Consider the following 12,955-nt stretch of genomic DNA (forward strand, 5'->3'; position numbering starts at 1 on the left):
CTAACTGTAGCAGATGTCTAGCAAGACCAGGTTTTTCAGGCTAAAGTGAATTTCCAGATATCCAATTTATTTTCTCTTTCTAGCCCAACTTATAAAATTAATTTTCCTAAATTCCAGCAATATTTATAAAGACAAAAAAAAAATGCTGAGATATATCACTACATAAGAAATTTAAGATAAGGTTCCTCCAAACTTACATGTACAAAGTGAGAAAGAGATGAAGGTCCACAACATGTTTAAGTGTCTAATTTATGGAATTTACTGGAAAGTTCATGGGCACTCATGACTGTTCTGATGGAATCTCCCAGCATGAGTAAATCATGTGCTAGTGTTCCATATGTAGTGTTAGGCAGGTTGAAAATTGAGCCACATGTAGCATAAATTTTGACTATACATAGCAATAGCAGAAAAACAACTTTCCCTGTGTTTAATTTATTCAGCTTTAGAGAGACATAGAAATATTGCACTTATATTGCTATAAATATATCCTTAGCAAGTCAACATCATTAAACCTGGACAGAGTACTTTTAGGAATGGTAAAACAGAGGCAGATTGATCAAAGTCTGTTGTTTTATCCAATTCAACAGAAGTCATCAAAACACACAGTTTTCACTTAAATTTTCAACTGGAAAATATATGAAATTTGTATTGTCACACTGAATGTAATAATTTCTAAATGAATGCAAATAAAAAAAGAAAAAAGCAGAAATTGAAAGTGAAAGGCAGTTGGTGTTTTATATTAAAAAACAATTAATTTCCTGACAGTAGTAATTTTGATAATAGGTCTAAAGGAACTGAATTAGAAAAAAGTGGTGCTTAAAACTTGCCATGAAATACATAGGTAGGTGCAAATGCATCCAAAATTTACATCAATTTATATTTATTTATATAAAATTAAGAGTTTTAATTTTTTTGAGAGATTATATTGATGTTACTGTACTAAGTTTAACAACATGTTAGACCTCAAATAGTTTGCCACTGAAGTAAGTGATAATCTTTCTCTTGGCCACAGTAGATTTCAGATCAGAAACTATGTTTGTGACAGGGAAATTTGTGAGTACCTCTTTTTCATATCAGTGAATGATCTGATAACACCCCTGATGCATTTCACAGCAAAGAACCAAGTAAAGAAAATTACAGGCTTTGGCAGTCTCCATTTCATTCTTGCTTGACTTGCAGGTGTTCCCTTGCTTTCAAATACTTGTGGTCTGGGCATATTTTCAGCATAGACGAAATTAGGGCTTTCCTGCTATTGAAAAGAAAAAAAGTAATTAACATTCCTTCTTTACAGTGCAATGGATAGTAAAGAGAGTAGGTTATTGCTAGGATTTTCCCCCTTTTTTAAAGATGTAAATTTTTACATCTGTTTTAAAACTACATGCAAAATCATTTTGTTCTTTCTTGGCAGGGTTACACAGCGTTCTTTTTGCTTTCTTCACATTTTTGAATATCACAAACAAGCAAGGTTTGTCTCCCTTTGATGAAGTTTTTCTCACATTCTTGTCTTTTAAGATCTTAACATCTTTCTTTTTAAAAAGCAAAAGCCAGACTCTGTATTCCTTTAGGATAAGTAGGAAACATTTCCATTTTTTTCTATACATTCCTCACATGTCTGATTGTGCATGGTACTGGAAAGCACGTACATGCAATGTTGCCTCTAAAGTACTGATATCTTTTCTTCACTATGCTGTCAAGAATTTATGCCAGTACCTCTGACTTTAATCTGAAAAGGTCAGGCTGTTAAATATATAGAAATAATATAGCTCTTCTTAAGCTCTATCTGAGAACAGATAGTAAATCATCCTTAGAAAAACAGAGATTTTGGGGGTTTTTTGGAGATAGGCATACCTGAAAGTTTCTTCAAGGCTGATTGGAAGAAAGTGAAACATAAGCTGGTATTCATAAGCCATGAGAAGGTACTCCTTGTGTTGTTAAATGCCATTAGGGCAGTTACAATGGTTAGATTTGGAAAAAACAATAGAGGTAAGTAATCTATTAATCCATTTCCCACCTTCTTTTCTGCCTGCACATTGTCTCAGAATAAGCTGCTCCTCAAAAGCTTATTATAAATCATTCCATAAATGTTTCTTTCAAAATTGGCATTCGAAGTAAGAAGTCTGTAAATGCATATACATTTCACAAAACATGGTTATGCAATCTGTTAGCATAGGTGGTAAATGAATATTTGAAATTAATTTTCCATAGATATTGTAATTCATAATATTTTAAAGTTACTGTTTCTGTATGTGTATGTATTTTCTTACATTTTTATTTTTCTTTATCTCAGAAGCTAAGTTCCTAGTCCATCTGTCTTTTTAAGATTTGATAAAAGTTTAATGTCCAGTTTGAGGTACCAAAGGAGGAAGATTTGTGGCTTATACATATCAATCTTATCAAAGTTTCTGTTCACTTAACATCATTAATGCATCGTAAGTATCAGAACAACAGGAGGGATACAAAGTGTCAATTAAAAAAACCTGTTTACTATTTATAATTAACTGTTTTTCTTTCACTTACCCTGTGTGCCTACAGAAAATTCTGACTGTGTGCTCTTGAACTTTGGGGTTGATAAAGTGGTACTAGGTAGAAAGCCAGTACAAAAGCTTATATATGTATATAGAAATTTTTAACTCAAGGTATGTAAATGCTTTGCACACATCTCTTGTCCCAATATCACAGATAACAAACAATGCTACTTTTCACTAATTTAGCAAATTTGAACCCATTAGATAAGCAAATTAAGGTAAAGAAAACAAATGGCAATGCCACACTAAAGTTCTGAGAGGCAGAGCCATTTTTGAACTCCAGTCTGCTGACATACAATGTGCACCAGTGTTGACCCCCATGCACAATATTACTTTTAATAGTAAGACTGAGACAACACAGTTACAGAATATCAGAGAAATAAAAAATTGGTAGTGGCAAGTTGACTTAAAACTGTACTCATATGGGAGGGTGAAAGGCATTAACTATTGTCTGATAAGCAAATGACAAGGATGCACTGCAATGACAGGGAAGGCATCAGTGTCTTATTACAACCTTTGTACAGAAGAAGATTTTATTCTGCTTTTCTATACTTTCCTCAGTTGTCCATATTTGCTGTCTCTTTAGCTTCCAGAAATGATAAGGAGGATTGATTGTACTGTTAATGCAGTTTTGATCAGTCTAAAGCACAAAACCTAAACTGTCAAGATTCAGTACAAGGATAAAAAAGGCAGTAACCAGGAAAGAGGTGTTTATAAAGGAACATATATCGTAAAATCTTTGCAATAAACTGGGTTGTAAGGAATTTTGTTCTTTAGTATTTAGCATTACTTTTTCTTCTTTTTTTTAGCAGTGTAAAGAAAGGATGGTTCTATAGGTAGATCAACTAGGTCACAAGAAACTAAGTTAGAAATCCAAGCCCTGTTATAATTAATTCAAAGGTATCTGTTCGGACAAGAGAATTGGGAATGACTGCTACTATTTTAGGCATCTTTATGGAGATAATAAGGCCCTCTACAATTGTGTCAAAAAAAGAATTTGATATTGGGAGACTTGTGAATGTGAATTTCCTGGTTATGAGAATAATTGACAAATACAAATACAGGAAAAATAATGTCCTAGACTGCTGTAGAAACACTCTAGAAAATGGTCCTTCTGCTATTTCTTCTGTCTCTGTGTTCCAAGACATACTTGAACTGTCTTAGAAGAAAAGGATTTAGGGCAAACAGGAATGGAGGATATATTTATCCAAAGCCTTGTCTCATATTTCCTATTTGCTGGTTTTAATTTGTTATCTTTTAGCACCCAGACTTCTAAACTTTCCAACATTTTGTCTGTTCAATGTACAGGGAACCCAGCCAATGGATTATATTCACAGATGGCTATAAAGAGACTGTACACTGATACGTCACACCTTGAGTACCCAAATCCTTTGTAGACCCTACACATCCTGCTCCTTTGCCTCTTGCTTTTAAAATGTATACAATAGCACGTTCTTGCCTATTTAGGGCAATGGAAGGAAAAAAACATCAAGTACAAGGGATACAGCTAAATAATTGTAAAAATACTGCTCTCAAGTATCTAACTCAGATGCAGTAAACATTACACCAGACTTCAGGCTGCCAAAGACCATCTTTTTCAGTGATCCCCCATAACTTTTAATGTTTTGCCAAGGAAAAGCCATCATACAAAATGAAAGCACACTTTGGTTCTTTCATATCACTAGCATAAATATAGAATTTCCTCAATGCGTTTCATCTCCCTTTTCCCGCCAGATGCCAATATCAGTGTTTCAGAGTGTTGGTGAAAAAATTAGAATGCTAGAATAGTGAAAAAGATGTTTTGGAAAAGGCTCAGATATTTCCTTGTAAATAAGGATGTAATGTTCAAAGAAAATGACCAAAATGGTGATGTTACATGGCTGAACTCTCATTTAGATGGTAACATTAAATATCCCTCTTAGATGTGTTCAGCATTTCAAATTGGAGACAGAATGCCAGAACTCCTATGCAAGTTACTGTAAAATACTTTGGTTCATAGAATGATGAAAAAATATCAAAACTGGTAAGTAGTAGTATTAAATAAGTATTGCAATTGACATGGTAGCACTGCAGCAATACCAAAGAAGATGAACCAAATCACCCAAAAAATAGCTGCATAACACTGTATGACAATGTGTGGGCAGCTGGCATAAAGAATTGAGACCTTTTGAACTGGCGTATCCTGTCCAAATACATTCATTATCTTCATTGCTCTGCTTTGTGTTTTACATGCTGAACAATGATTCAGTCTCTAAGGTTCTCCTATAAGATTATCCTTTGGAAGCGGGATAAGAACAAAGCAGAGGGAAAGGAGAGGCTTATATGGAATTTTGTCATAAACTCAGAAATACCGACACTGCTTGTTGAAACCAATGCCAGCATATTCTCCTGAGAACTGAGTAGAACAGCAATAAACACTCAAAACCTTATTTTTGGAATGTGTTGCAAACTACTGTCTAAAAAGTCACTAACCAACACCCCCTACCTCCCCAAAAAAAAACCCCCACCCCATCACCTCTTCAGCAATTCTCCCAGTATGGATTTTGCTGGTTTAAAGTCAGAGTATTTAAGAATATAATAAGCAGATATGGATTGGAGAATATTTCAGATCCAGATGCTGAATGACTTTGAATCAAAAGAAAGAGCTGGATCTGAAAGAAATTACAGTAATGTAGCTTGGAACCTTGGGAACACAGTAAATTGATTATGTGTCAGACACCCTGTAGAAAAAAGTAGGAAAAGAGAAATTACGTGAAGGATGTACCCAAAGAGGAAGCTCTTCCCTGGTTATGCAGTGAACAAATCTGAGGCAAAATATTTGACAATGAAGGGGTTACACATATATATAATATATATATGCACATGTGTATGTGTATTTGCACTTTTAAATTTATTAAAAAAAATAGATCAATTTTTTTCTGATATACTATCTCTTTATCATGATCCTGTTAGATTCCAAACTATATTGCTGTGATTTGTTTTCCTTTTATGCTAGTTATCACAGTTTTATTGCCACCTTTACTTTCAGTTGTCCCTCATATTTCTCTCTTTCGGTAGGTGCAATATCTGTCTGCATAGGTAGATTTCAAGAGGCAGTGTGTCTATATCAATGCTCTCAGGAGCGCACTTTCAAAGCAAATCTCACAGTTCTCTTCACATATCTTTGGTTCACACAGTGGAATGGTCCAGACTCAAAGAACTGGATTCCAAGAATATGTGGCCTAGGGGTACATTTATTTCATTCCTACTACAAATAGGCATTAAGATTTTGGTAACAAACAAGAACAAATGCAAAGGAGTCTAAATTATAGATATTCTTTTGCTACTGTAGATACTAGTTCTTCCAATATATGACCTCTTGAGCCTTCAGGTTCTTCAAGGAACAGCATAAAGAATAAAAATGACTAAGAAACCTGTTTCACTTCTGCTCACAGGATGTGCACATTTTACAACTGTATGGTAAAGATTTCTCGAAATAAGATACCTTAGCAATGAAAGTTTCTGCTTTTTTTCTGTCCATAGATTATAAATCTGTGAACACCAAGAAGTCTTAGTTTCAGAACAGTTCATAGACAATTTTGAAAAGCCTAGATTTGCTAATCATCATTATTCCATAAAAATGTCAACCTCTCCTCCAACTCCAATCCCATATGCTCTTGATCATGATCTTCTGCCTTTCATCAAATGCGGCCCTAAATGAACTCCATTCAGTCTTTTCACCCCAGCACAGTTCACCCAAGTTCAGTGATAAATTGTAAAAGGCAAAAGAAGGAAATCTGCATTGTATCTGTATCTTTCTTAAACTTAAAAATCCTTCCAGCCTGATGAATTAAAAATTGTTCACAAATTTACAATCTCTTTGTGTTAGACAGAGAAGAAATGTAAACCCTTGATGTTGTGTTTAAGTTTCCTTCTAACTATTTACTTTCAAGAAAACAACAGTTTCATTTTCATTTTACTTGGTTTTTTTTTTTTTTTTAAATTATTATTCCCAGGATAGTACTAGGGAAATTTAAATTTGATGGAATCAAAACCTCAAAACATCAGAGATCTGGTTACTGAGTTATTAAAAGCAGCTCAAACATGGTGTGAGCAAGAAACTAAATTAAATACTGTGATTAGTGAGAACAGAAATTATATTTGTACAATTACATCTATTCTGAAACTTCAAAGAAACTCAGGTATGGGTCTTACCACCCTCAATCTTCTCAACCTATAGAATCATAGAGTTGTTTGTATTGAAAGGAATCTTTTAAAGATCATCTAGATCAACCTCACTGTTGCTTCATTAGATCAGGTAAAGTCAATGGCTACACATGAATTGAGACAATGTGCTCTTAGCTCTATCCCCTTAAAAATCTTTCTTTCTTCACCAGTTGTTTACAGCCCTCATTACCTATGGCATGCTGTATTTAAGTTTTATAAACTTCTAAACAAGAATGTGAATTTTTGAGTTGTACTTATATTTTGGTGTTCCTTAGGAAATATAAAAGTAATATTGGTCCATCTTCTCTGATGGCTTAAATCATCACAGCAACACTGATTTATGCCAGCTGAGACTATCTTACAGTAATTCCATTCTCTCTCTGTTATATGCTGTCTGTATGTCTTCTGCACTGGTGAGTTAGTTTAACCAACATCTACGGGGACTTTCCATTTTTTCAATTAAGAGAGAGGTCATTAGGGGTAGAGTTTTGAGAAAATACAGAAAGCTATGTAAGAAAAGGTCTTAAGCTCATAAATGTTCTTAATTATATATTGTGTCCTTAGTGTAAAGAATTACCTTCAGGTCATTCTGTCTCTTTTATCAGAATAAATCACCATCATCATCTATTCACTTGTGCATTCAATTCATGACATAATAGTGTCAGAGGTGGCACAGAATATACACATACATACTCAAATTCCAACACAGTGACCCAAATTGTGTCTACAGCTGCCAAGCAGACTGCCATAGACATTTAACAGAAAGGGCTTGTTTTGAAGAAATATTTGTTCCTATGAAGGGAGGCAAATGGAGCAACAGCTTAGTGAAACAGCCCAAGAAACTAAATTCAAAACACATTTATCTCTTAACTGAAAATAAGTTTGAATACCTCGTGTTAATGGTCATATTCGAAAAATACCACAGTATATGTCCTAAATGACAACTTTTACTTCAAATAGAAGACACTGGAAAAGAACAGTACTAAATTAGCAGTGTTGCATCAGTACAATTTCATGGCAGAAAACAACAAGTACAAAAATTAGAAGGTTAAGTTTACTCTGTATTTTAGCAGTTGGGTGAAAAAAAATTATTCTCCATACAGAAATATTTAATCTCAAATTTTAAGTGTGTACACATCATTCCTCAGGAAACTCATATCCTTGGCAGCCTAATGATTATGGACAGTAAAAATAGTCAAAAGTTTTAAGTTCAATGACCAGATTTTCTGGAGAATTTTCTGAAGAATTCCTATGTGACCACATATCTGTGTCGTATTTGCAAAACAGGAGAATTCTACATTTGCACAGTGCAGCTTTACAAGCCTATTGGGGACTGCGAAGGCTTGGGCAGAACAGCTCTGGTATATCTGATTTCACAGTGCATGTAGCATAAAGTCACTCTACAAGAACAGAATAGCTTTCAGGTGTTGGACTTGCTGTGTACCTGCAGATCAGTTGCATAATATGTGTACATCCAGCACGCATATGTTCCTGAACTCACCAATCACTGCCAGACATAACCTGAAAAAAAATGTAGTTATCTTGAGAAAATTTCTCCACTATCTTATGGATGACAATCTGACATTGAGCTTCAATTTCCACATTATGGATATGTAATGATACAATACCTCCAGTCAAAGAACTTAGGAAACATAGATCATGAAACACATACCCATAAAAAACCATCCTTCAGCAAAAGGTCTTAATACAGCAGGTATTTTTAAAGCAATAATCTCTTTAAAAAAATAACTAATTTACTTACTTTTTTTTTCCAAACTGATCCCTTAACAGAAATTTGGGAAGCAAACAAAAAAAAAAAAAAGAGTACATCACCAAGTATTATAACTGTATTTGATGTTTATGCAGCTCTGTCTGTCTTTTGTTTTGCTCCTCAAAAGTCATGAGGAAGTAGTTTTCTTCTTGTCACAAGATGTAAAGCAGCATGTATTTAAAAACCAAGCCAGTTTTCAGAAATTTAGTAGGATGATAATATAAACAAGTATTCAGCATTTAAACTGGGAATGTAGTCTAAGATTTTTCAAATTTAGCCTATTACTTTTTAAATTAGAGTAAAAAGAGAAAATGTAATGAGCAGTTTGAGATGACACCTGACCTCTGTTTCTGAATAAGTCCCCAGGTTGATAATTAATCCTCTTTAAGTTCATAGACATGTAAACAAAAAGCTATTAATTTAAGGAAGAGTAATTCCTCTTAATTAGATATAATTGACACAGAACTGCCTAATCAAAAAAAAAAATTAAATTCATGTAAAATAGGGCTTACTTCAAGACAGGAATTTAGGTTGGGCTTCTGTTCTTAGTGAATTATCCAAACCTTAATTACATCAGTGGGAGTTTCCACATTTGCTTCATTGCATCAGGCCATGGTCTCCCCAAAAGCAATGAGCCATGGTAAAACTTGATTCCAACACTTTCAAGTTACTTTTTGAAGTGGCACTGTAGATAAATTTAGACTGTTCTATCAACATCTTGAATATGAACTGTAACCTCATTTCAACTGAGTGAGCTTATAAAATATATTTTTGTGATAGATGATTTTTATTTCTAACAATGACTGCTTGATAATATAAATGTACAGAATTTTAAGGTGTTCTAGCCCTTTTTGACATTCTATTGTTTGTTTTGCAGGATTTGTTCTTTGATAAATGAGGACTCAGTCTTGGGCACTGGGGAAAGGAAAGCTTGTTTTATTACATGTTGTATGTAAAGAAAGTTCAGCATCAGGACATACTGTCCCTTGCTTCTCAGAACATCTATCTTCTGCGTGTGCCAACGTGCAGAAGGTTATGATGGTTATGTCCTTTGAGTTCCCAAAGTAGGAATTTACCATGGATTTTTATACTTTTACTAGTACAGACGAATCTGAATCAAAACCACCCTTCAGATCCTACTCTAACCAAAACTCGTTTGTGTCAGTAGTAGGGTGTTCCATAATGCACTATTCTAAAATAAGGACATGACCTTTCCAATGCCTCGGTTCCCTAAGTATTAACAACATTTCTGTGTTTAGAAAACTATCATCAGACCTGTGCGTGACAGATATTATCTGTAACTTGATATAAAACATGCTGAAATTGTCTCCAAGTGAATAAAATAATCATTCTCCTAAAGAAAAAATATAACCTGAGCTGAGCTGGGTAAAATGTGTTAACTACTGTAAAATATTCTTTGTGAAAAGAAGAAAAATCACATATAGACTGTTAGCCAGGCTGCCAACTTACAATCTAACAAGATTCAAAGTAACAAGGACATAAATGGATGTCCCATCAAATGATGTTTTTAATGGCCAGGAATGTGAGAAGGGTGAAGACCATGTAGGATGGATTAGTCATATAGCAAAGCTATTTAAATCCTTTGGTACTTCTAGGAAAGCTACAACTATGTATGTCCTAGAAACATTATCTGATATTATTTTCATCTTTGACAGGGGTCTGTAGAGTTAGTACATTAGAAAGCAACTGATAAAAATATTATTATAGAGATTTGCTATGCTGTGGAGAGTTTATGTTGTCCTAGAGTTCTTGTGAGTGACAATGTCATGTATCAATTTTGTGTTGATGTCAAATATTCAGTGGACTCAACAACTCACCTCAAGAGGTTTGACTGACAAGCAGAAAACGGAATCAACCTTCAGCTCTGAGGTTTTCTGATTCATGTGTTCTCCTTGTAGTAAAATCACTGATTGAAGTACAATATTTGAACGTTGTTCAGACTTTTCAGAGTCCAATCCATTGCAATAGCCAAGCCTTTTCCACTAATCACACCAGCCATACACAGAGAATCCCTGCAGTGATGCAAGAGATTCCCAGCTGTGCAACAAGACTAAATCAAAACAAAGCATCCATCAATTTTTTTCTGAAGGAGAGTAAACTACAAGACTACTTTTAGCAACTAAGGGACAATTAAGAAGATGTAAATCATGAGCCAGTTCTGATCTTAGTTTGCCTATCTTTGTTGCCAGCATGCAGGGAGGAAGAACTCGCTCTTTTTTTTTCTCTTTTACTTAAAAATATTATATTACCCCATTTCCTTCACTAGGAATAATTCTCATGATCATCAATCTGTAGTAGAACCATACTTATCAGTCACAGAGAAAGACAGAAGACCTATCTTTAGGCAAAAAGCAGAAATTCAAGACACTTTATTATCCATCCAAGTAACCACAGTGGAAGGTGTTGGTGTCCCACTCATAGTACAGTGTATCAAGGGTGTGTACGTGTAACTGACAAAAAGCAGCAGCACAACTTTGATCTCTGAGCAGGCTTTTGGAGTTACATAATGTTCCATTACTTTCAGGAGACATTGAATATGGAATGTTCTTTCAGTCTACAGGTTTGCTTAACTTTTTGAAAAGACAGTTACTTTGCAGGTCTGACAAAATACTTAGATATCCCACTTAGATATGTGTTATGACTAGCACATTTAGCTGGCAGTTTGAAAGAGAGGAGGACAAGTAAGTCCTAAACTCTGATGTTAAATCCTAATCCCTTTAAAATTAAGAAGATTTTATTTTGTTCTGTTTTGTTTTTCAATAATGAGAATGGAACAAGCAATATATCCTTGACTATGCTACTGATGGACTGTGAAGACTTGGGTGAGTAACTTAGTTCCACTGAGCAGTAGTTTGTCCATTATCAAGTAAAATAATAAAATAGAAAGCATTTTGTTGGCTTAACAAAACTAGTGGTGCTAATGTTCTGTGAGTTTTCTGGAGAAAATACTTTTGCAGTTATTTGCCTTTTTTATAACTCTAACACTCTAGTGTGTGTGTTCCATTCAGCAGTTCAAATTGTGTAATCCTTATTTTTCAAACAATCCATATGCAACATAATGAAAGGCACTGTCAGAGAAATCTTAGGTAGATAAGCAGACACAAGATAGAGTTTAAAAAGCAGAGTCACAGCAGTGCATGTTGGTGCTATTGCTGAGAGAGGTTCCAAATCTGAGCATCACAACATAAATGGTGGATAGGGGTAGAGAGATGGCTTAAAAGTGTCTTACTGATTCGTACCACCTTTGGCATTACATTTTTAAGTACTGATAAGTTTCTAAAACAAAGACAAAACACAAGCCAGCTTTATGTTAAAGCAGATAGTGATAAAATCTGCCTTCATGTTGCAAATCAGAATCATTCCTAGTATAAAACCTACTGTCTTCAACAAAGTTTATACCAGATGTGAGATTGGTCGTGGATGTTAAAAGCCATGGCAATACAAGATGAAAAAGTCTTTCTAAAAGATAACAATTTTGTTTGCATGCAGAAGGATGGGTAACAGACATTTGGACTAGCAGAGTGAGCTACAGCAGTGGCAGCATGAGCAGTGAATTTTGTTATTATTAGCAATTCAAATCCAGGTATCAGATTGATTTTGTGTTTGAATCATTCATCAGGGTTTGCTCCAAGGCTGAAACTTGCTTTCTGGAAGTTCCATAAAATTTCATTCAAAACACTTCTTCATAGAATGAAATAGAAGGGAAAAGAATAGAGAAGAACACATTAAAAGAGATATTCCAAGAGTATTAAGATTTTTTTTGATTTTTGAAACATAATTGAAGTATTATTTTCAATCTAAAAATTCAGTGCAGTCCCAAATTCTATAGAAAAATCTGAAATAGGTTTCTCTTGGACAGTTCTCTGACTTCTATGTACATGTGAAACTTTCAGTGATTTACATGCTTGGAAGAACCACCAGCTTTTTTTTCATCTTTGTTATTAACACTTGTCGTGGTTTGACACTGGCCCAACACCAGGCACCACGAGAAACACTCGCTCACCCTGGGGAAGGGAAGAGCAGGGAAAAGGAAAAAGAAGTTAACGAGCACTTCGTGAGTGAGATAAGGACCAGGAGAAACACTTCAAGGGCAAAACAGGCTCAGCTTAAGTTGCGAAGTGAATTACTAGCAGAATTTATAATAATATAAACAATATTAATAAACAGAAGTTTATTACTAACAGAATCAGAAGAGGATAATGAGAGTAAAATAAGCCCTTAGAACACCTTCCCCCTGCCCCTCCCTCCTTCCCACCGACAGCACAGGAGACAGGGCCTGGGGGTTTGGTCAGTCCATCACGGGGATTTCCTTCTGCTGCTCCAGGAGAGGAGTCTTCCCCTGTGAGGCCGTGGGTCCCTCCCATGGGAGACAGTTCTCCTGAACTTCCCTGGCGTGGGTCCGCTCTCCCGAGCAGCGGCCGCACCGCCCCCG

General features: G+C 35.0%; 1 long non-coding RNA gene across 3 annotated transcripts in view; it reads right to left on the minus strand.

Annotated features, from left to right (window-relative positions):
- The window catches only part of LOC108445383, a 32,145-nt gene that overhangs the window by 18,840 nt on the left and 350 nt on the right, over positions 1-12,955 (minus strand). The window contains exons 1-3 of one of the 3 annotated variants that reach the window (XR_001860205.1): positions 10,341-12,947; positions 8,176-8,252; positions 403-1,249 (exon numbers count right to left, since the gene is read on the minus strand). This is a non-coding gene — a long non-coding RNA (uncharacterized LOC108445383). Of the gene's footprint in view, positions 1-402; positions 1,250-8,175; positions 8,253-10,340; positions 12,948-12,955 lie in introns of those variants that run through there. The other 2 variants (XR_001860204.1, XR_001860203.1) reach the window with 2 other exon arrangements.

The sequence above is a fragment of the Corvus brachyrhynchos genome, unplaced genomic scaffold (genome assembly GCF_000691975.1).
Source record: "Corvus brachyrhynchos isolate BGI_N302 unplaced genomic scaffold, ASM69197v1 scaffold1, whole genome shotgun sequence".
Classification (NCBI taxonomy): Eukaryota; Metazoa; Chordata; class Aves; order Passeriformes; family Corvidae; genus Corvus; species Corvus brachyrhynchos.